Source organism: Marmota monax, unplaced genomic scaffold, assembly GCF_021218885.2.
Source record: "Marmota monax isolate L192 unplaced genomic scaffold, Marmota_monax_Labrador192_F-V1.1 WCK01_AAM20220418_F8-fsc00002, whole genome shotgun sequence".
In the NCBI taxonomy this organism is placed as follows: domain Eukaryota; kingdom Metazoa; phylum Chordata; class Mammalia; order Rodentia; family Sciuridae; genus Marmota; species Marmota monax.
In genome coordinates this window covers 1,822,917-1,848,949 of record NW_026693571.1, presented here as the reverse complement: position 1 = coordinate 1,848,949, position 26,033 = coordinate 1,822,917, and positions in this window count along the sequence as shown.

The following is a 26,033-nucleotide window of genomic DNA, read 5'->3' as shown; positions in this document are numbered from 1 at the left end:
AAAAATAAACAATCACACATCTCTATGTCTCCATGTTGAAAATTAACTTATTCTCCCTCAAACATTAATTTAAACCTTCTAGAAACAAGAAGTCCAGTTGATGAAAAGAAGAGTAGACTATACAGAATAAGGAATGCATAATGAATTCTAATTTTAATGAAACTGGAGAATACTATAATTTCTCACAAAATTTAGAGACCTTGGAAGAATATGCCTCACTGACACGTTTTAGGTATTCATGTATTTTGGATAGAAAATTGCATTTTTATTCTTACATGGTTAAGATAATTTGTACTTGGATATGACCTGAATGCTATTTTCCTGGTAAGAATCTCCACTTTCAAATAGGTTTCTGTTTAATTTTCCCCTGACAAACAACAGAAAAGCTTATAAATTCTTGACAGAAGGATCTGAAGACAGAAGCAGCCTTACATCTATTCTGTTTATGGCATTTTTGAAACAGTTGGCAGAGACAGAGACCACGGCATCCTGGTATAGCTGATTATCATGTTTTTGTAAATGAAGAGAGCCCTAAAGCGTTAAGAACCTCCAACCATTAATACTGGTTTCTCCGACTAAGGAGTTATGTAAACTGGCATTTTGGCAAAGGTAGCATATCTTACTTCTCCTTTCACTGATTGTCTCTGGAATTTCATTAAAAGTGCAAAGTATTATCAGTTACTCACTATTAGATTTAAAGTTCCCATCTTCCAATTTATACATAATGTTATAAAGAGTTTGGGTTAATGATAATATATATATTCATGATTCTGAAAATCACAAAATCATATACTTGGGTTTCTATTTATAAAAATATTATGAAATTTGTTGTTTTGTATCCTGATAGTGATGCTTATTCAAATCTTGGAATTTTGCTTATGAAAATGCATCATACATAATTTAGAGGAAAATTTAATATTCATCAATATTATTGGACAATCATTTTAAATCTTTACAACCTCATAGTACAGCAACTGCAAAGATTTTAGAGTGGTTGTGTATTTGAGTCTCAGAGAAAATAAAATTTACATGAGAAATACCATAGTGAATCTAATATAAGAATGGTAATTTGTTAGCAAATATAAAAGCAAAGGAACAAAATACTGTTTTTGTGTTTTAGTTTGTTTACGTGAGCATTTCTTCTACTCAACTGACTCACCCACGCATCTGCAGGCAGCTGGCAATGAACTGGGGGAGGGGGCCCTAAATGCTCTAAGTAAACCTCAGCTGCGTAGCCTCATCTCCTCTGTGTCAGGTTTCTCCTTTGCCAGCATAGTTATATGTAAAATACCTATAAGTCAAATAACAGGAAGAGGATTGTTTGTCAAAACCAGTATTCTCTCTCAAGTATTTGACGTAGTGGCATTTTTAGATAGAGCTAATGTCTTGAAAAAATTGCCCCAGATATATGAACATAGCCCAATAAAATTTACCTAATGTACTTCTCCTTACAATGGCCCTAGTTTAGAAAACAAAAACATACTGATTAAATCATTTACAGAGCTGGTTGGAGTAGATTCACTAACAGATACAAGTTTCAAAATACTTTCTGTTGACTTAGATAAAAGCTGGCTTAAAACATAAAATAACTACATACATGATGGAAGAAGCATGGCTTACAGTTACAGGTATACAATAATTTTTGTTTTTTGCACTGCTGTGGATTGAAGCCAGGATCTCACAAAAGCCATGCAAGCACTGTCCCATCAAGCTATACCTTCAGCCCCTGAAACAGGTAATTTTGGTACACTGAACAAACTCTATAATTATTAGGTGAAAAGTAGAAAATAATATAATGTGGGAAGGGAAAATCTATATTTTCTTCTCTTCCACTCTCCAATTAAATTATTTCTGCAGATTCTTTCTTTCTTTAGTGCTAGATGAAAATCACGAAAAGTTTCCACAGGATTCTGATGGTGTCTGCACATGGTGTCCTGTCTCTCCCAACAATGTAACAAGAACATCTGGACAGAGTGCAAGGAAAGGCATTTGAGGACTCTTAAAAGTAAATAGGAACAGCTGGATCAGGGAAGAACACCAGATTCAACATTTCTTTCTCAATAATTAGAGCAAGTAGAAAGAATATCAGATCTTTCGCTTCTTTAAGCATTATACAGAAAACTCTACCTGGTATTACCATTCTCTGCCACTTCTCTCATCTCCAATGCTGAATAATTTTCAAACATTAATTTTTATAAATAATTTCCATTATCATCAAAATGCAGTACTATTATTCCAATTGAAATAATATCTTTAACTCATATTACTATCTTTTTCCCTTTTATGGTAAAATCTTGGAAAGAATTGTCAGTGCTCCCTATTTTTATTTGAACTCCTATAATTATATATTGAACTCACATTAATCAGGCTTATATAATATAGATTACACAAAAATTTAATTCTCAAGGTCCACATAGGCTTCTATATTACTTTATCCAATAGTCATTCCTCTTTCTCATTTTGAACTTGCTACATTTTCTGCTTTCTGTAGTGTGAAATGTTTTTTTTTTTTTTTTTCTCCCATTTAACTCTATAATAATTAGTACTTCATCCTTCAATCTTACTGGCCATAGTTTTCCCCTTAGCTGGACACACTTGAAATACCTGACCTCTAAGAGAAGTCCCCAGATTCTACATTTGTTAACTAGAAATATCAATACCTGCTCTTTACAGATTTTGTCAATTTGCTGCAGCTTCTAATTGCTTGGGCAAATTGAAACAAACAAACAAACAAACAAACAAAATATATATATATATATAGTTTTGTTTTGGATGCCTCTATCTCACCTGTCTCATGAAATATATAAGCAAATCCAATTTGAAATACATTGTGAATCCAATAACTATTTAAAACTTCCCCTGTTGATCTATGTCCATGGCATCATCATCTTTGTTAGTTTTTTGCATTAACCTCTTCAAAGCTTCATTCCTTTCTCTTTCCTCAACATCCAACCACCAGGTTTTCACATTAGCCAGAGTGTGATCTTTCCAAAACTGAAGTTAGATCAAGTCACATTGCTAAATACTATTCCCCACTAGCTTCTGCTCTCACTAAAAAGCCAATCATTTTTACATCAAACTACACTTGATCTTCCCATTCTTGAAAATTTAAACTCAGTTCCTTCTCTCATCTCCCCCACAAATACCTTTACAGCTTGCTATGACATGATTATAGTTTATGTCCCCAAATCCATGCAGGAATTTAATCCCCAATGTTGTATATTGATAGTATTAAGAAGATAAAAACTTAACCTAAAGTAGTGTTTAGAGGTGGGGCCCATAAGAGATGATTAGGATTAGGGAGTCTTCAGGTTGGAACCTCTGTGATTGAATCTTATTTGCTTTATAAGAGGACCAACAGAGACCAGACACAGCCATACATGCTTGCATTGCCAGTCTCTTATAAATTGATGACACATACCATCTGGCTCAAAATACTAGAAATATTTTAATAATAACCAGGAAAGAAATTTTTATGACAATAATCATGTAAAATAGTTTGAGAAACAATAATAACTATCCTGATTAAAATGCAGAAGACAATTTCTTCATTAGGGCCAATGGGTATTCTGAGGTGAAAATATGATTTGACATCAAGTGCCATGGGAAATTTGAAATGATTCTATGAACAGGTTGTACATAATGATTTTGCATGAATATATTAATATTTTAAATAGGTCTAATAGAATTTGGTTTTGATAGATTTAATCTTCACTGTATTATGTGTGTCTGAATGTAGTTGGAATTCATATTTGGCCTCTCATACAGCAGCAGATGCACTATTTGCATAAGTAGGATGTTGTATGTGGGCTTGTAGTTTTGAATGCCTCTAGATTTATGGAACCAAATGATGTTTCATGCAGATGGAAGAAAATTGATGATATAAAGGAATGTCAGTATAAAGACGAGTTCATTTAGTTCCATTTAAAGATGGTAAATGTTCTCACAGTTATTTTAATATGATTTTGAATATATGAATTGATTCCTTCATTCATAGATATATAAATTTTATGTAGAAGACTTTAAAAACAAATAAATGGTTTTAATGCTTAGAAATCTTCAAAAACTAAGCATAATATATATATCTGTTTCTGACTTTATTTAATTTGGATAGCGTTTTGAACTCTTTGGTAACTGCATATTGATTTTTATCAAAAGTATGGATATTATCTGTGAAAATAATAATTATGTAGTGTATTAAATAATTTAATTTGAAGTAAGCAAAATGACATACTTACTAGTTTTTTCAAGTTGTATGATATTGTCATATATTTCTTTGGCATGAAAATAATTTCAGAGAAATAAATTTGAAAGACAAATTTTCTGTTTAAAATGTGATACTGACATTTATATTAAGAATTTTTATGTTATTTTATTATGTTATAGATTAGAGCTAAACTTTGCAGTGAAATAAGCATAGCTTGACACACATAATCTTGAATCCACAAAACAAAAGCAAATTTATTAACTCAGATTTCTAAGTCATATTTATAAATGAGTGATAAAACATCTCATAATTGTGTACAATATCTTATTACATATTCATTTATATACATGAATTTTATGCTGTTGTATATAATGTAAATATTGAATATTATAATTATATATGTATTTGTATATATACACCCATGCACACATAATACATAATTATGGTGTTCATAAATAACCATAACCTTAGTAAAAATCAATATGTAGTTACCAGAGCTCACTGCATTATTTCATATATATGTATATATATGTATAAACTGAATTCATAAATATACATACAAAAACAACTTTCCACTTTGAAGTAGTTTACAGACTAGAGATGGAGATAGATAAATGAGAATGTAGCCATGTAGGGTTTTATGAAGGGCAATCTGAATTGAGAGAGGTATGTGAGGAATGCAAAGACCTGGAGTTTAGATAAGTCTGATTTTTGGAAACAGATAGCAATTTAAAAATAAAATGAGAAAAAAAGTCCACAATTTTGATAAAAGTAATCATGCTCTATTTGTGTATAGGAAGCATAAAGAGAGATATGGAGGATTAAAACAAGGTTGTGAATATGGAAAAGCCATTTTTCTGCAGCTGCTGCATATCAAGTAGGAAGGACAAGAGATAAGATAAAGGTATAGATGGATTATATTTTTGTGTGTCACAAAAGGGAATTTAGAGTTCATCTTGTGAGTCAATGATTATATATCTCATTTAAGAATAATTCTTTTGTTAGCCAGGTAGTTAGTATGTTTGATGGGTTAAGATAGGAAGTGAGAACACCAATTAGTTCATTATTGCCAATTTTTATCACAGAGATGATGCATTTCTGAACACTGTCTATTATATGACAAAAAATTTAAAAAAAAACACAAAAACATAAATTATCTTAAAATCATTTGAAAACTTACCTCTTAATTTGAAATTTACATTCATATTCTTTTAATTCTATGTAATATTTCAAAAGGAAAACATGACCAAAACATATCATTAATTTTAGCAGAAATAATTTTATAAAGATAAATATAATTGCACATATTTTATTCAAAATTATTGCTGAAACTTCACATTTTACTCTATATTTTGAGAAGTTTCATTGTGCCTTAATTATTTCTAAATTGTATAAAGCTGTTTTCAGGAGACAATATCAAATCTATTTTATGAGATAGAAACCAGATCAAGGTTTTGCTATTTGTGTAAGGAGCAACATTTGGGCTGTAAGTGAAAAATTCATGCACTTTGTTATGATTTTAGAGATTTCTGAAAAATAAATGCCATATGTGCTATCATTAAATGTAGCATATCAATCACTATTCCTACTAACCATGTCTTTATGAATATCCTGAGAACATTTAAAACATTTTTTTAAATTTCATTGTGTCTATACTAATGTCAAGATATGTAATTTGGAAGGTTAAAGACAGTTTACCAGAGGACACCATGTCTTTCTTATATTTTAATGACAGAAAACTCAGCAAAGATATATGTGTTTTACAATACTATCCAAAGTTGTCTACATTTTTTACTTACTGAATATTTTATTATGCAATGTTTGACCATACACAGATCTGCCAATTTTACTGCTATGTGACATTTGTTTCATATATTAAGTGTCATTAAAAACACTTAAGGAGAAAGCAGTCATACTTAATTGATAGGAGTGAAATTGATACTCTACATCATGTACTATCACAAGAATGGGAACCTAATTAGAATAAGTTACACTCCATGTAAGTATAATATGTGAATTTACACTCTATTGTCATGTATATGTAAAAAGAACAACTTTTAAAAGATGAAAAAAAAAAGTAATTGTAATTCATAATAATGATTTTGGTACTTTTCAGAGTACCAAAATCAATGTATCAATTGGTTTTTTATTATTATATCAATTAATATCTTGCCAAACAGAAAAAAAATGTTAATTGATCATTATATCTCAATCTTTATTAATAAAGGTTATAAAGGAATTTAAATGAAAAGAGCTGTGGGAAAGTCTATTATCTGACTAAAACTGAACTTAGATGAAAATTTGTAGCTTGGAATTAAACTATAACAAGGACAAAAGAAAAGTAGGGACTGACCCCGTAGGGAAAATATAATGTAATTTATATAAATCTAGTTATCTTTTCCAGTTGTGTGTCTTCTTGTTGAATGAAATGAGTTTTTACCAGGTCAGAATGTTAATCTTTTACATTATTTTCAAATGCATAAATTGTCCCTGCAGTTGTCAAAACTGCTATCTCTTCTAAAATATGCTTTTTGACCACTGAAAAAGGTTTTAGCATTTCTTTTATTTATTTGTTTATTTAAAAAATTTAATTGATTTTTTAAAAGATTAAATGATAGCGGGCTGTATTACAATTATGATTAAACATATACAGCATAATTTTTCATATCTCTGGTTATATATTAAGTATGTTCACACCAATTCGTGTCTTCATACCTGTACTTTGGATAGTGATGTCCATCACATTCCACCATCATTGCTAACCCCCTGCCTGCTCCCTTCCCCTCCCACCCCTCTTCCCTATCTAGAGTTAGTCTATTCCTCCCATGCTCCCCCTCCCTACCCCACTATGAATCAGCCTTCTTATAATAGAGAAAACACTCAGCATTTGGTTTTTGGGGATTGGCTAACTTCACTTAACATTATATTCTCCAACTGCATCCATTTACCTGCAAATGCCATGATTTTATTCTCTTTTATTGCTGAGTAATATTCCATTGTATATATATGCCATATATATATATATATTTTTTTTATCCATTCGGCTACTGAAGGGCATCTAGATTGGCTCCACAGTGTAGCTGTAATGAAATTAGCATTTCTTTACTGAAGAGATTAGGCCATTCTTCCAAAATTACACATTAATTTGTCTGGTTATGAGAATCAGATATCTTGCATACCTAAACTATTGTCAATTAGAACATGAAAATGCCTAGCATTTTAGGATTATGTCCAGGGAAGTATGTTTCTGAATTTTTATAAGTGATTGCACATATATTTGTTTACCTTTGTTATACAATTCTAAACTTTATTCTTAATTATTTCAATAATATTATATAATAAAATGTCTAGTATACCAAAATTCATTCTTAAATGCTATATTTATTTTTTATATCTATTTGGAGAGCTATAAAGATTTTTCCAGTTTTATTGAGGTAAAATTTATAGATAATCACATTCTCCAATTTCAAGAGCATAATTTGATCACTTTTGGCAAATATATAGTATTGTAGCTACTAAAATAATTATAACATGGACAATTTTCTCAACACAAATTTTCTTGATTCCTTTCTCTGTGCCTTGATCCCTGGAAATCACTTATCTGATTTTCATTTTTATAATTTTGTGTTTTCTAGGAATTCATCTCAATATAATCACACAGTATGTACTATGTTTTCTTGCTTATTTTATGAGTCAAAATACTTCATAAAATACCTCCATAGTATTATACGTGTACTGGGAGAAGACTTCCTATTGAGTCTCTTGAATTTCTCTAAATCTTGCAAGCAAATGATATTTGTATAGTAAACATTTTGGAAGATATAATGTTGTACTCATGAACAAGACCACTTTTTATTACTTTCTTCTACATGGAAAGATACTATTTGCCTCTGCAAACAAAGAAAAAGGCACATTTACAGCTCATACTAAGAATTTTTATTCTTTGTACTCAGATCTCCTTTCCTATAAAATAACATTCTGTAGAGGCCATACAGTGGACACATGCCAATTGTACCACAAAGATTGGATGGAAGGGGTGTCGATGCAAATATTCTGATCCATATACCATTTGTTGGGAAATGAGTAATAAACTGTAATTTATTTTAGCAAAAAGCCTCATTTTTTCTAACTTTTTAGAAATTATGATGGACTGACTTGTTAGCTTCAGTACCTTAAAACCTCATGCACTTCATATATCTTGAGTCTATTTAAGAGTACTTCATTCCTTTTTATGGCTAAGAATTATTTTATTGTATACCACATTTTGTAAATCTGTTCACCATTTGATTGAAATTTGATTGCTATGCATTAATACAAATTGCATACCTAAATGTTGATATTCTAAGTATATATCATTTTTTTTCTTTTGCCCAAGTACCTAGAACTTCAACTGGGAAGTAATTATTTAGGAAAATAAACAATCATGATAATGCTTTTGAAAACTGAATTAGAGTCAGGGAGAAAAGTGACACAATGTAAAACAAAATAAAATTGGAGAATTGACAAGGTGATCCAGGAGAGATTAATTTGGTGTTAAAAATACTGCAATGTAAAGAATACTTTTATGATTTAAATCACAGTCAATAGGGAAAAAAAACATTAAAAATTTAAAGGTAATTTGCCTTTAACACAGAAAACTGAGTATGAGGGTAATGTGACAAGGACATATAACAGTGGTGCAGAAAGAAATAAACATTGAGAATTTGATTTTGGTTGTGATATGTTTTCCCAATCTACCTGTACCTGCTGGTATTTTTTTAAATATAATAGTATAAGAATATTATTTTAAGCTGTTTATTTTATTTGTATTAAATTTATCAGAAGTCCTCACCCAACATGAACCCATTTTTTAAATGTTCAATGATACTATTTAAGATCTTAGAAATCATATATATGATTATAGAGATTACTATGTAGTATAGCAGTTTTTTTTAACTTTAAGAATTTTTATGTGTTTTAAAGTTTGCCATTATGAAAATGAGAGTAAATATTTTGAATTATAATTTGTATTATATTTTATAAACCAAACATTTTATAACTGTAAGTATGTATGTATTTTAAAAACAAACCAGTCTTAAGAAAAAGTTATCTTAATGATAAATTAAAATTTATTTTTAATTTCATTAAACACATAATATTTTAAATACCTTTTACTCAAATCTCTTTGAAAAAAAATTTATACAGTTGATTTCAAGATGTCTAAAATAAATCATATAAACAGAAATAGTAAAATATATGATATATTTTTAATGTTCAAATCTGTTTTCTCACCAAAAGAAACCTTCAAAGATTTGAAGAGATATTTTGGAATATTGTGATATCTTTACAATAGTCCCAATTCCTATGTAGTGAACTATTCATTTTAACATGACAGTATACTATATATTCACATTGAGCACCAGTCTTGTACCATGAATATAACACAAGAAACTTAGGTTGCATGGATGTGAACAAGACAATTTTGTAAATGATTCATATACTTGCCTTCATGTTTGCAAGTAGATTTTGCTATAATAAAATAACAACTGCTATGTAGATAATGATGCTAAAAAATGGTGCTGTCCAGATAGATAATTTTGTTCTCAGAATCTAGACCCTATTATCTTTTATTGATTTTTTTAATTTTAAAGCAAGAATAACTTAAAAGAATGTATATAATATACACATATATAAGCATATTTGGCTTTTTAATGTTTAATTGGTGCATGCATTTTAATCATATTAATGGTGGAGTTAATGGTGAGGTTTCATCATGCTGGTTTATGCTTGTATAATTTGCTCAATTTTATTCCCCAATACTTCCATTTTCCCTGCCATCCCTTGATCCTTTTTCTCTACTCTACTGGACTTCTTTCTATTTATTTAAAATTTTAGATTATAATAATCCATAAAAGTGTAATTAATTATTATATATTCATACATATAAAAGCAAAATTTGGTTAATTTCATCCCCCAGTTCTTTCTCTTTCTCTCCCTGATCTCCCTTATAAACACAAAGATTAGGCATGGAACCACCATATAATCCAGCTATTCCACCCTTTGTATGCATCACCAAGAATTAAACTCTGCAGTGCAGTTCAAAATACCAACTTATGGAACCAGCCCAGGAGATGTCAACAGATAAATAGATAAAAAAATGTAGTGTATATATATATATATATATATATATATATATATATACACACACTAGAGTATTACTCAGCCATAAATACGAATGAAATTATGGTATTTTTATGGCAAATGGATGGAACTGGAGAATATCATGTTAAATAAAATAAGACAGACCCAGAAAGCCAAGGGTTTAAAGTTTTTTTCTCATATGTAGAAGCTAGTGAGTGATATATACATAACATACACACACACACACACACACACACACACATATATATATATATATATATATATATTAATTTGTGCATTATATTTCTGGTACCGTCTATTATTTTTTGTTTTGTCTGTCTTCTTAATTGGTTCTTTTTCAGTTATATATGACAATAGGATTCATTTTGCCATAAATATAAAAACATCGAATAAAATTTTTTTCTAATTCAGTCCCCATTCTTTTCCCTTCCCCCCCCCCCGTTTTTTTTTTTACTTCTACCTGTCCCTTTCCCTGATCTTTCTCCTAATTAGGGTCTTGTGTATATATATATATATATGGTGGTGAGATTCTTTTGATATATTCATACAATACACGTAGGAAAGTCAGGTCAGATTCATTTCCTTTTTCTCTGTACCCTCACTTCTCCCTTTCCCTTTTTTCTACTCCATGGATCATTATTCTTTTTTTATTACATCTATTTTTATTTATTTATTTATTTTTACTCCTTTTTATTTATATATGACAGCAGAATGCATTACAATTCTTATTACACATATAGAGTACAATTTTTCATATCTCTGGATGTATACAAAGTATATTCACACCAATTTGTGTCTTCATGCATGTACTTTAGATAACAATGATCATCACATCATTTCTAACCCCATGCCCCCTGCCTTCCCCTCATACCCCTCTGCCCTATCTAGAGTTCCTCTGTTCCTCCCATGCTCCCTCTCCCTCTCCCACTATGAATCAGCCTCCTTATATCAAAGAAAACATTCGGCATCTGGTCATTTGGGATTAGCTAACTTCACTTAGCATAATCTTCTCTAACTCCATCCATTTACCTGCAAATACCATGATTTTATTCTATTTTATTGCTGAGTAATATTCCATCGTGTATATATGCCATATATATTTTTTTATCCATTCGTCTATTGAAGGGCATCTAGGTTGGTTCCACAGTTTAGCTATTGTGAATTTTGCTACTATAAACATGCAAATCAAAACTACTCTATGATTTCATCTCATTCCAGTCAGAATGGCAGCTATTATGAAGACAAACAACAATAAGTGTTGGCGAGATGTGGGGGAAAAGATACACTCATACACTGCTGGTGGTACTGCAAATTGGTGCAGCCAATAGGGAAAGCAGTATGGAGATTTCTTGGACAATGGGAATGGACCCACCATTTGACCCAGCTATCACTCTTCCCGGTCTATACCCAAAGAACTTAAAAACAGCATACTACAGGGACACATGTCTCCTATTTTGGATTAATTTCTGCAAACCAGAAATTATTTGACCTTTGACTTTTTGAGACTGGCTTATTTTTCACTTAGCATGATGGTCTCTAGTTCCATCCATTTATCAGCAAATGCTGCAAAGTAATTCTTCTTTATGGAAGATTAATACTCCATTGCACATATATGACACATTTTGTATCCATTTATCTGTTTAAAGGGCACTTAGACTGACTTCTAGCTTGTTTATTGTGATTTGTGCTGCTATAAACATTGGTGTGATTATATGCTGATTTTAACTCCTTTGGACATATACTGAGGAGTGAGATAGCTAGTTCACATACTGGTTCAATTCCTAGTTTTTCTGAGGAATTTCCATACTGTTTCCAGAGTGTTTGTACCAATTTGCAGTCCCACTAACAAAGTGTGAGTGTACTTTTTCCCTCACATCCTCACCAACATTTATTGTTACTTGCATTCTTGATAATAGTCATCCAGATGGAAGTGAAATAAAATCTCAGTATAGTTTTAATTATTAGAGATGTAATTTTTAGAAATGTTGAATCTTTTTTTCATATGTTTGTTGACCATTTGTATTCCTTCTTTTCGGAAGTGTCTGTTTAGTTCCATTGCGTATTAATTGACTGGTTATTTGTGATTTTTATGGTGTCAAGTTTTTTGAGTTTTTTTGTATATCTTAATTATTAATGCTCTATTTAAGGTAAAGGTGAAAAAGATTTTCTCTCATTCTCCAGGCTCTCTCTTCATGTGATTATTTTCTTTGCTGTGAAGAAGCTTTTTAATTTGATGCCATTCACTTTATTGATTTTTTAAATTTTACTTCTTGCACTTTAGGAGTCTTATAAGGAAGTCAGTTTTTGAGTTGACATGTTGGAGTGTTGTACCTATATTTTCAGATGCAGGGTTTGTGGTCTAAGTACTAGGTCTTTGATCCACTTTGAGTTTTGTGCAGGGTGAGAGATATGTGATAATTTTCATTCAACTACATATGGATTTACAGTTTTCTTAGCACCATTTGTTAAAATGGTTATCTTACCTCCAATGTAAGTTTTTGACACCTTTGTCTAGTATCACATAATTGTATTTATGTGGATTTGTCTCTGTGTCTTCTATTTTATTCCATTGGTCTTCATGCCTGTTTTGGTGCAGTACTATGCTGGGTTTGTTACTATAGCTCTATAATATTATTTGAAGTAGTGTTGTGAGGTCTCCTGCTACTTTTTTCTAAGGATTTCTTTGATTATTCTAATATAAAGTAAATATTAAAAATTTATTTTTATTAAAGTTTAAGTTCTTTGGCAACAAACTAATGGACAATTTTATCAGATTGACTGAAAGCAAACAATGAGTAGTTAGAGCTGGTCCTGGGTAGTTTCTAGAATCACAGATTTACAGGAAGAATTAAGCACCACAACCTCCAAACCATGACATAAGAATCCCCACATAACTATCATTTAGGTGTTTAATTACTCTATTTTACTCTGTTTTTTTCCCAATGCTAACCTTTAGAAAAGAGTATCTCATTGAATACAACATTATGAAAACTGTAAAAATGATAATTAAAAAAGCTGTTACCTAAATATATAAAGAAAGAAAGAAAAAAGTAAGATTCAAGAAAGCAATAATGGGGAATAAAAAATTACAATTATCTAGTTTGTTAATCATGTAGGGAAAAAGGCAAAGATATTTAGACTATAACTACATTAATTTTTTAAATTTGATTTATTTCTTTTCTTTAAATAGAAATCTGTAATATTGAAGTATAATGAAAAGAAAAACCATTTAGCCGTAATATTCATTGATTCCTCATTGTGTATAGAAATTAAGAACACTAAGACAGGGTTTCTGAATTTTAGAATCTCAAGATCCATTTGTAAAATTATACACACACACACACACACAATTTTACTGTATTGCACTAAGAGTTATAAATATGGTATTTCAAAGCCAAGTTGTATAGAAAACTCAAAACCTTTTCACTTAGAATTGGGTAACATATTTTCTTGAGACATGTGCATGTTCTTGTGTGGAAAATTAAGGGTGAAATATGTTGTAAATGGACCAGTATCTTCAAAGCCATAAAGTCATAAATAAATATTGAGATTTTGAAAGTTAGTGATACATTGTGTATAGATAATTGTAGGGGAATTAAAAGTGTTATATTTGGGTTTTAACTTGGAGTCGAATTTTTGTTGGAACTTGTAATGGTCTAAATTGTGGCCCCTGACTAAATTCACATATTATAATCTTAACAATCAGTATCTCAAAATGTGATTGTACTCAGATAAAGAGTCTTTATTGGAGCAATTAAGTTAACTTGAGGTCATCAGGGTGGGCCCTAATCTAATATGAATTGTGTTCCTGTACAAGGAAGAGATTAGGATACAGGAAAAGGAGAGGAAACTATGCAAAGACTGCAATAAGAAGATGGCCATCTACAAATCAATGAGAGAATCATCAGAAGAATTCAACCCTACTGACAACTTGTTCTCAAATTTTTAGGTGTTTTTTTTTTTTTTTTTTGTACAAATCACCTCTCTGAGTTCTGCCCATGTTCTGTGTAGGGAGGGAATGGGTAACTGGATGTGTGGATCAACTGGAAGTAAAAGCTATGAAAATAATATTAATAAATAAAGACAAAAAAAAAAAAAAAAAACAAAGGAAATTAATTGAAGCAGGGGCCTGGTGGGTGGAAGAGACCTTATAAGTCGGATCCTTACAATGAGAAAAACTGAAGAATGTTTTATTTATAGAGGTACATACCAAAGGTATTCAGTAAGGAGCTTCTTTAGGAAAACAGGATAAGAGTGGGGGAAAATAGCTTGTTTGGAGCTTGGTAGATTGTGATCATCTCTGATGGGTACCTGCTTACCTAGGGCTGAGAGGTAAGGCAAGGTGTAGGCATGATTTGAGCTTTCTCCAATCGGAGAATTTCACCAAGGAGTTTCCAGAAAACAGCTTCTCTGCCTTAATGGCTCAAACAAAACCCATACTTCATACAAGGCTTCCCTCATTGTAATGCTTTATTATGCAGGCTTAGTAAACAAATACAGACATATTCCAAAATTTGGAAAGATGATCTTTTCCCACTAATGGCAAGTGCAGTGATGATGTGTTATTCACTCTGAATAAGTTTGTATGATTTTGAAATATATTTTTATACATACTTGTTTTATAGAATCTATTCAAATATGTTAAATTCTCAATATGCTCATTATATGGCTCCCTTTCTACCTCTGAGTGTGTCTGGATGCCAATTTGTGTCTCATGATACCACTCTCTCTCTCTGTTGAAAAATCTTAGGGCATATCTTCATAATTTTTTCATTGCCTTATACTTTTGTATTATTGATTTTCCCCCTAAATTTAATGCTAGAGTTTTGATATAGCTTCATATGTTCTCCATTCATATATTTAAATTTAATCCCCACTGTGCAATATGAAAAGGATTTGAGCTTAATCTCACTATGGTGTTTGAAGATGAGGACTTTGTGGAAAAGAAAGATTTGGGGGTCTCATGGAAACGCGCTCTTTCTGTCTTTTGACACAGGATTCCCTGTACCATCTAGAGAGACTGCTAGTCAGAAGGTATCAGCAGATGTAGCATCTTGATTTTGGACTTACAAAACATGAACCAAAATAAACGTATTTCTTTATGAAGTTGCTTGTCTCAAGAATTCCTTTACAGCAATACCAATGGACTAATGCAGTTATGTTTCTTTAACTTTTGCGTAGGAAGAGTAATATTTAACTTTGACTTGTATGTATGAAACTCTACATGCATAAATTAGATGATAAAGGTCACTAGTTTTCAGTTGAATAAGCAAATTGGTAAAAATCATTCTGAATTCATTAATAAAGGCAAATATTAATCATCAAAGACATGTATGACCTTATGCATTTCTGAGTGCTGCTAGTTTTAGATTAATACAAACTTTATACAATAGGATTGTTTATGTTTTCTGTACTTTTTAATGAAGCTTAAATTTTAATGCCAAGTTATAATATATATATATATTTAATGCCAAGTTATTTTATTTATATATATATACACCAATGTTTCTTATCCCAGGAGGCACTTTAGAATTGCTAGAAAAGCTGGTTAGAATATTAGATTCTCAAATACAATTTACAAGTTTTGGAGTGATATACTTCTCAAGAATTTTGATTTAACAGGAATAGTGAGGAGTCCAAACATGTATTTTTAACAACATCAATAGATAGTTTTTCATTGCAGGATGAGAATTAATGGTTAAAAAAGCTTATCTCATCCTGCTGTTGTCCCGTCTTCATGATTATATAAAACTATTTCTTGGTGGTATTCACTAAGTATTTTTTTTCAACTTCATTGGGATTGATATGATGGATTTTGTTATGATAAGACTGTGAAAACTCTTTGGAAATTTTTTTAAAAAATCATTAATATGACAGATAAATTTCAAAATTTTGTGTATTAAGAGCTATAATTTAACATTTATTTTTATATTTTAAAAACTGGAGGTGTTTGTTTTATTTTAATTTCAGTCAATCATCAGTTACTCTCAGTAGTTTTTGCTGAACAACTCTGAAAGTTTGGATGTGTACTAACAAACAAAAAAAAATTTACAAAATTTTTTCAATATTTTTGCCTTTATTACAATATAAGTTATGAAGTGGGAAACTGTGCAGGAGACAAGGGATATGGACATATGGCATTTCAGAGCATGCAATAATGAGTCACATATTTATATAAACAGGAATGGCATCTCAATCTCTCTAGAAATTGGCAGACTATCTGTAAAAGATCCATTTTTCCACTAAATATATAGCCAAAACAAGTGTCAATACTAGCTTTCTGGTAGTTGAGGAAATTTAATATGGTAAATAGAAAAATCATATTGCCAAAATAACATTTATTTTTATTATTATTTTATTAATAAGACTTTATAATGTATACATGCACTTATTTTTCATATTTAGAATTTTTGTTTTACAATTCTTAATTCTTGGAGACTCCAGTTAGTTTAAAATAAAGCAAGTAACAAAACATTAATGAGGTAAAAATTATATTTTCAATATTTTAAAAATTTTACCTGTTAGAAGGTTTTGGATTAAGTACCCAAATTTTATCATGGAAGTTATGCTATTGGACAAGAATTTTAATGAAATGTTGGAGTCCATACAAAGTTCACAGACTTGTAGATTTGATCTGAAAATAAAGGTGTTTGGTCTAAGTAAACACTTGCATTTATTATAGACAAAGTATACATGACTCATAGAGTGAAACAATAAGCCCAAGTAACTGTGTGTCATCTGCAGCAGTAATTAATAATCAGGTTTTGGAAAAGAAGTGCATTCTAGATGAAGATAGTGATACAAGAAAGTAAGATAACAATCAAACTCTATCTCTGGGAATTCAGTTAACCTTGATTCCTTTTTCTGTAAAGGATTGTGAGAGAGGCCTATCAGCATGATACAGCTGTACATTTATGGCACTTTTTCTTCCATTGGTACACATATTGAGATGATTTTTTTTTTTAATTATAAAAGAAAAACTGCCTTAGTTTACATTTTTGCTTTTTTATGTCCTCTAATCCAGTATCAACAGAAAAGCTTCCCATGCTATCCTCTCTTACTGACTCCACAATTCATACAAATAGAGTATATTAAACTTGGAAAATGTAACAAATCAAGTCCTGGAAGTATAATAATTCATAGAAAAAAAGGAGAAATCATATCTAGTTTTTGTTCAAGGAGTCCTCGGTAAAAGCAATAATCACTTCATGTTCTTAGTTTTGCATTATTTCTGTAATTATTTTATGCTAGTTCAAAAAAACACACCATTTGATATTTCTTTCTTCAAAATCTTGAATGTTTTATTTGTGTAAGATTATGAAAAGGAGAAAGTTGGCAAAGGAATGAAGCAGCTACATATTTACATGTCTTTTACAGGAAAGCACATTATAAAACTATTAAATGCTAAATGAAAGTACATTTTAAACTAAAACCAATATCAATCGTTCTCCTTTCCTCTTTTATCTTACATAAACTCAAAATTAATGTCAGAGTTCAAACAAAATATTCTGCATGCTTATTCTTTATCCTAGTTGATCTTTTCCCTATGTGATTGCCCAGAACACAGAATATCTGTATAATCAAGTGTAATGAAAATCAATATTCCAACATCACCCAGTTTTGAAGGTGGAAAACATTTTAGAAATTCATCAAGAGCATATCACCAAGGAATACATACTTCACAATTCATCACACTAAGATTTTTAAAGCAGAAGATATTTGAAACAGTATTAATGCATTTAAGCATAAGTTTCTTGAAGCAAATGCTTACTTATTTTAAGAATATTAGGCATAAAGATTCTATGGTCTTATGATATCAATCATTATTAATTAATTATTATTTTGTTCTTAAATCAATTTAGCTTTAAAAGGATAATTTGAATTCATGAAATATTTTATGGACAATTTTATGATGTTTTTTCATAACCTATAAGAGGCAACATTATTTTCTTGTGACTTTCTGTAGGTTAAGATCTACTGTAGGATGTAATATTCTCATTTTGTGAATATTTCTCAGTATTTCTCTTCTATTGTGTTAGTGAGGCCAGGATTGCTCACTATCCAATCACAAGCCACTTTTAATTAGTCCAAACCTCTTTTTGATTGAAAATTCATTACAAATAATTATTATAAGTTATACCTACCTGCTTTTATATCAGATTTATAGTTTTATGAATGTCTTTAAAAAGATTTCAAGAACATTATATGAAAATGGCAAAAAAATGAGTATTTTTGTTAGAATTTCAATAATATGGTTAAGTGTGAATTAAATGTATCCATATAGAGGTTAAATATATGATGAAACCAACTTTATTGTTGGAATTTATTACAAATATATTAATCCATAGTCAATTCATGTTTAGCTGATTTTGAATTCTGTAACAGTGTTGCTGTAGTCCTCACTAGCATGTACAGCTGTGTTGCAGTGCATGCATTTGATAACAAAAGGAGAAACCTTAAAAGGATTTATTCCATGTCATTAATCTCTGGTGTCAAAGAATTAAATGACTGCCATCATCTGCCTAAAAAGATCCTGTGTTGTCTTCTCTTGCTGTCCCACAGACAAAATGTGCTCTTCAATTATCACATGTTCCTTCAAACCTGAGATATGATATTGCTTTCTTTACTGCCTGAAATATTATTTTCAAGATTTCTAATTCCTTTGCATATTACCTCCTCTAGGGCCTCCTCCTTAAATATCCCATGGATGTTAGCAATATACATGGAATATGACATTGAATCACATTTCTCACTTTAAAGTCATCTACTGTTTTTCAAGCAATCTTCTTAAGTTGTTCACTTGTTTATTTGTTTATATACCTTTTATCTGCCGCTGCTTAATAAAATGGAAGCACTAATAGAAATCTCATCTGTCTCATTACCTATTAGGGGAGGTGCCAATAATTGTAACCGTTAGGTTCTTTATAATATATTGCTTTATCTTTTCAACACATGTAATATTTAGATAATAAAATCCATTTCCTTAAGACATGTGGAATCTATAGCACATTGTTTCATTTTCAGATATCTACTGTTGTTTCTAAAACTGCTACTTTATCTGGAGGAATTTTGCCTTCGATTATGCTGTCATTTTTTTAAGGCTACTGAACAGATTTTTATCTGGCATAAGGCATATTAAACTGAGGTAACCATTCATATGATCTAGTTTTTGTTCATTATTTGCAGTTATTGAAACTGATTGTAAATATGGATTTCAAATCTATTAATATAATAAATATATATTTTTTACATTTAAGACATTTTTCTCAGCATTTTTTCTACCATGACAAAAAAGAACTGCTATATTTTATATGTTTGATATTTTACACATATTTTAATTTTATTTTCTGTTACTGTTATGGATAGGTAAGTAGCATAATTATTTAGTTCACATATTGAATACTGTATGCAGTTTTGCTATTATTAATCACTTTTTAAAAATTGTTTTACTTCAATACCAGGTTAATTCTTAATGCCTCGATGTTATTAATTCTTCTTTTTTATACTAGGGATTGAACTCAGGAGGGGTTAAACACCAAGCCTCCTCATTTATATATTTTACTAGAGACAGGGTCTCAAAGAGTTGCTTAGGACCTCACTAAGTTTCATGAGTTTGAACTCATGATCCTCCTGCCTTAGACTCCTGAGTTGCTGGGATTAGTGACCTGCATCAGAATACCAGCAAATGCCATCAATTCTTTTTTTTTTTTAATTTTAATTTTTAAAAATTTGTATTTGTTATATATGAAAACAGAAGGCAATATATAGAATACGCATATAGAGCACAATTTTTCATATCTCTGGTTGTACACAAAGTAAAGTCATATCCTTCATATCTTCATACATGTACTTAGGGTAAAGATGACCATGGCATTCCACAGTCTTTCCTTCCACTCTGTCCCCTTCTATCTGCTCCCTCCCCTTTCTCCTTCACCCTATCTAGGGTTCATTTAATCCTTTCATCACCTCCATCCTTACACACACAGCATTTTATGGATCAGCATCCTTAAATCAGAGAAATCATTTGGCATTTGGTTTTTTGGGATTGCTAACTTCACATAGCATTATATTCTCAAGCTCCATCCATTTACCTGCAAATGCCATGATTTTATTCTCTTCTAATACTGAATAATATCCCATTGTGTATATATATCACATTTTCTTTACCCATTCATCTACTGAAAGGCATCTAGGTTGGTTCCACACTTTAGCTATTGTAAATTGTGCAGTTATAAACATTGATGTGGCCATGTCCCTGTAGTATGCTGTTTTTAAGTCCTTTGGATATAGACTGAGGAGTGGGATAGCTGGGTCAAATGGTGGTTCCATTCCCAGTTTTCCATATTGGCTACACCAATTTGCAGTCTCAACAACAATGTTTGAGGGTGTCTTTTTCCCTACAACACTTTCTCCAACACTTATTGTTGTTTATATTTTAATAATTGCCATTCTGACTAGATTGAGATAAAATCTTAGAGTAATTTTGATTTCCATTCCTCTAATTGCTAGAGATGATGAATATTTTTTTTCATATATTTGTTGATTGATTGTTTATCCTCCTCTGAGAAGTGTCTGTTCAAGTCATCGGCCCATTTATTGATTAGGTTATTTGTTTCTTTGGTGTTAAGATTTTTGAGGTTTTTTATATATTCTAGAGATTAGTGCTCTATCTGGCATACATGTATTGAGACATTGTTCCCAATTAGTAGGCTCTATATTCACTTCACTGATTGACTCTTTTGCTGAGAAGAAGCTTTTTAGTTTGAATCCATCCCATTTATTGATTTGTGAGATTAATTCTTGTGCTATAGGAGTCTTATTAAGGAATTTAGGGCCTACTCTGACATGATGGAGATTTGAACCTAATTTTTCTTCTAGTAGACACAGTGTCTCTGGCTTAATTTCTAGGTCCTTGACTCACAGTGAGTTGAGTTTTGTGCGTGGTGAGATATAGGGGAATAATTGCATATGGATTTCCAGTTTTCCCAGCACCAATTGTTGAATAGGTATATTTTCTCTAATGTACATTTTTCGTGCATTTGTCAAATATAAGATAACTGTGATTATGTGGGTTAGTCTCTGTGTCCTTTATTCTGTACCATTGGTCTACAAGTTTATTTTGGTGCCAGTACCATACTGTTTTTGTTATGATTGCTCTGTAGTCCAGTTTAAGTTCTGGTATAGTGATGCTTTCTGCTTCACTCTTCTTGCTACGGATTGCTTTTACTATTCTGGTTTCCTTATTTTTCCAGATGAATTTCATGACTGCTTTTTCTATTTCTATAAGGAATTTCATTTGCATTTTGATAGAAATTGCATTAAATCTGTGTGGTGCTTTTTGAAGTATGGTCATTTTGATAATATTAATTCTGCCTATACAAGAACAAGGGATATCTTTCTATCTTCTAAGATCTTCTTTAATTTCTTTCTTCAGTGTTCTGTAGTTTTTTGTTGTAGAGGACTTTCACCTCTTTCATTAAGTTGATTCCCAACTATTTTTTTTTGATGCTATTGTAAATGGGGTAGTTTTTCTTGTTTTCATTTCAGAGGATTTGTCACTGATATACAGAAATGCCTTTGATTTATGGGTGTTGATTTTGTATCCTGTTACTTTGCTGAATTCATTTACTAGTTCTAGAAGTTTTCTGGTAGAATTATTTTGGTCTTCTAGGTATATAAATAGCAAGTAGCACTAATTTAAGTTTTTCTTTGCCTTTCTGTATCCCTTTAATTTCTTTTTCTGTCTAATTGCTCTGGCCAGTGTTTCAAGAACTGTGCTAAATAGAAGTGGTGAAAGAGGGCATCCCTGTCATGTTCCAATTTTTAGAGGAAAAGCTTTCAATTTTTCTCCATTTAGAATGATGTTGGCCTGGGACTTAGTATAGGTAGCCTTTTTGATGTTAAGATATGTTCCTGTTATCCCTAATTTTTCTAGTGTTTTGAACATGAAGTTGTACTGTATTTTGTCAAATGCTTTTCCTGTATATATTGAGATGAGCATATGATTCTTATCTTTAAGTCTATTAATTTGATGAATTACATTTATTGATTTCTGTATTTTGAACCAACCTTGCATCTGTAGGATGAACCCCACTTGATCATGTTGCACTATCTTTTTGATATTTTTTTTTGTATTTGATTTGCCAGGATCTTATTGAGAATTTTTGCATCTGTGTTCATTAGAGATATTGGTTTGAGGTTTTCTTTTTTGATGTGTCTTTGCCTGGCTTTGGAATCAGGATGATATTGGCCTCAAAGAATGAGTTTGGAAGTTCCCCCTCTTTTTCTATTTCCTGAAATAAATTGAAGCGTATTAGCATTAATTATTATTTTAAAGGTCTTGTAGAACTCAGCTGTATATCCATCCAGTCCTGTGCTTTTCTTGGTTGGCAGACTTCTGATGGCATCTTATATTTCATCACTTGAAATTTATCTGTTTAAATTATGTATATCATCCTGATCCAATTTGAGTAAGTTATATGCCTCTAGAAATTTGTCAATATGTTCTATTTTATTGGAGTACAAGTTTTCAAAATAATTTCTAGTTATCTTCTGTATTTCTGTAGTGTCTGTTGTGGTATTTCCTTTTTCATCATGTATGTTTGTGATTTGAATTTTCTCTCTCCTTCTCTTTGTTAGCATGGCTAATGCTTGTCACTTTTAATTTTTTTTTCAAAGAAGCAACTTTTGTTCTGTCAATTTTTTCAATTGTTTTTTTTTTTGTTTGTTTGTTTTAATTTCATTAATTTACTCTGATATTAATTATTTCCTGTCTTGTACTGCTTTTGGTGTTGATTTGTTCTTCTTTTTCTAGGGCTTTGAGATGTAATGTTATGTCATTTATTTGTTGACTTCTTCTTCATTTAAGAAATGAACTCAATGCAATGATCTTTCCTTTTAGAACTGCCTTCATAGTGTCCCAGATATTTAAATATGTTGTATGTTTGTTCTCATTCACCTCTAAAATTTTTTTAATCTGCTCCTTGATGTCTTCCGCAACCCATTTTTCATTCAGTAGCATATTATTTAGTCTCCAGATGTTGTAGCTTTTATTTCTTATTTTATCATTGATTTCTAATTGCATTCCATTATGATCTGATAGAATGCAGGGTAGTATCTCTACTTCTTTATATTTGCCAAGAGTTGCTTTGTGCCATAATGTGTAGTCTATTTTAAAGAAGGATCTGTGTGCTGCTGAGAAGAAAGAGCATTTGCTCTTTGAAGGATAAAATATTCTATATATGTCAGTCAAGTCTAAGTTATTGATCGTATTATTATGTTCTATAGTTTCTTCCCTCAGGTTTTGTTTGGAAGATCTATCCAGTGGTGAAAGAGGTGTGTTAAATACGATTGTATTCCTAGCCATTTTTGTTTATTTTTCTTATTTAACTTGACTTTTTTCACCTGTGATTAGTTTTTCCTATAGCATAATACCCCCGTCTGCTGATTTTGCTGGACATGATTCTTGGTTGGCATCCATTTTCTTTCAAAGCTTGTTAGATATTGTTCCATGATCTCCTGGCTTTGAAGGTCTGGATTGATCTGCTGAGATATGAATTGGTCTCCCCTATATGTGATCTGATTCCTCTCTCTAGTGGCTTTTAAGATTATATTCTTATTCTGTATGCTAGGCATTTTCTTTTAATGTGTTTTGGTGTAGATCTGTTGTAATTTTGTACATTTGGTGTCCTGTAAGCCTCTTGTATTTGGTTTTCCAATTCATTCTTCATACTTGGGAAATTTTCAGATATTATCTCACTGAAGAGATTGTTCATTGTTTTGGTTTGAAATTCTGTGTCTTCCCTATCCCAATAACTCGTAAATTTGGTCTTTTGATGCTGCTCCATAATTCTTGGATGTTCTGTTCATGGTTTCTTACTATCTTTACTATATGGTCAACTTTATTTTCCAGATTGTATATTTTGTCTTCATTGTCTGACATTCTTGCTTCCAAGTGTTCATGTCTGTTGGTTATGCTTTCTACTGAAATTTTTATTTGGTTTATTGTTTCCTTTGTTTCAAGATTTTCTGATGTTTTTTTTTTTTTTTTTCCAGAATCTCAATCTATTTCTCAATGTAATCTTTTGCTACCTGTATTTGCTCTCTTACCTCTTTGTTGGAGTGATCTATTTTTGCCTGTATTTTCTCATTTAGGTCATCCTTTAATTCACAGATCATATTAATCATGAACTTTCTGAACGTTTTCTCTGATAGTTCATCAACTTCACTGTCCATGGGTTCTGTTATTGTGGCATCCTGGCTTCTTTGGGTCACTTTTATCTCTTGTTTTTTCATGTTGTCTCTGTGTCTTCCTTTCTTGCAGTGTTCATCTTGCATCTGAGATATTACAGTTTCTACCCTATATTCCTATAGTACCTGTGCAAATTGTCTGTACTTCACCTTGATGTTGGGCTTCCACACCCTGCTGATGGCCCTCAATGCATGCTACTGTAATTAAAGGTGGTGGCAGCAATAGCTGAGGTAACTCTAGATAATAGTTGAGATGCCTCAAGATGGATACAATGTATTACATAGAGATGGGGTGAAAAGAGTATGCCTTTCACTGTCTTTGGGAAGCCTGCTCTGAGATGCAGCTGCTTCTAGGCCCTGTCTGTGATCAATAGGTAGGGACTACTGTGTGGGGAAGGCTATGGCAATGTCTACAGTGCTCCAAGATGAAAGTGGGTTATGCTTGGGCTTCCTGGCAGGGATAGAGGGATGATGAACTTGGACCTACCCTGGGTCTGGGTCCCATGTATGTCAGCGTGGGCAGATCTGGGCAGGGCCTGAGGTTAAATTGGGTGTCTGCTGGTGTGGGATGGAACAAGACTCTCCCTTGGCCTGGGTTCCATGCAAGTTGGTGTGGGTGCATCACCAGTAATTCTTAATAAAATATCTATTCTGTTATTTTTCGGGCAATAGTATTCATATTTTATTTTTTAGGTTGTCTTTTTTGGAGTTTTCTCTCTCTAAATTTGTGTCTTTTCTATATTTTCTACATTTTAATTTGTATATTTTATGTACTGTGTTGCCTTAATATGCTGTTAGGCTTTGGGTCCTCTTAACAATCATAAGAAATATTCTAAACAAATTAATGTCTGATTTACTAGTAGGTATTATTGTATTCCTATCTAAATTAAAGAATTTTTAAAGTAAAAAAATAACTGAAAAGAAGAATTAAAGAAGAAAAATTTTGTTTTGGTACTCATGGTTTCAGAGGTCTCAATCTGTAGACTGCTGATTCAATTCCGGTGAGAAAAAAACATCATGGTGTAAGTGTGTGGCAGAAGAAAGTAGCTGGGTATATCCAACCAGGAAGCTGAGAAAGAGCTCTGCTCAGCAAGAACAAAAGATAAATTCAAAAGGCATATCCCTAGGAACCCACTTTCTCCAACCACATACTACTGCTTACAGTTACCACCAAGTTAATTCCTATCAGGGGATAAATGCACTGATCTGGTTAAACTCTTGTGACCCAGTCTTTTCATCTCTAAACTTTCTTGCCTTTTCTCACACATGAGTTTTAGGGGACACCTAATATAAAAAATAACATTTCTTTCCTGGACCCTAAATCTCATGCTCTCCTCATGATGCAAAATGCATTTAGTCCATTTCTAAGAGTCCTCACAGTCTTAATGGTTCAAACATTTTCCAAAAGTCTAATCCAAAGTCTTCTCTGAAACTT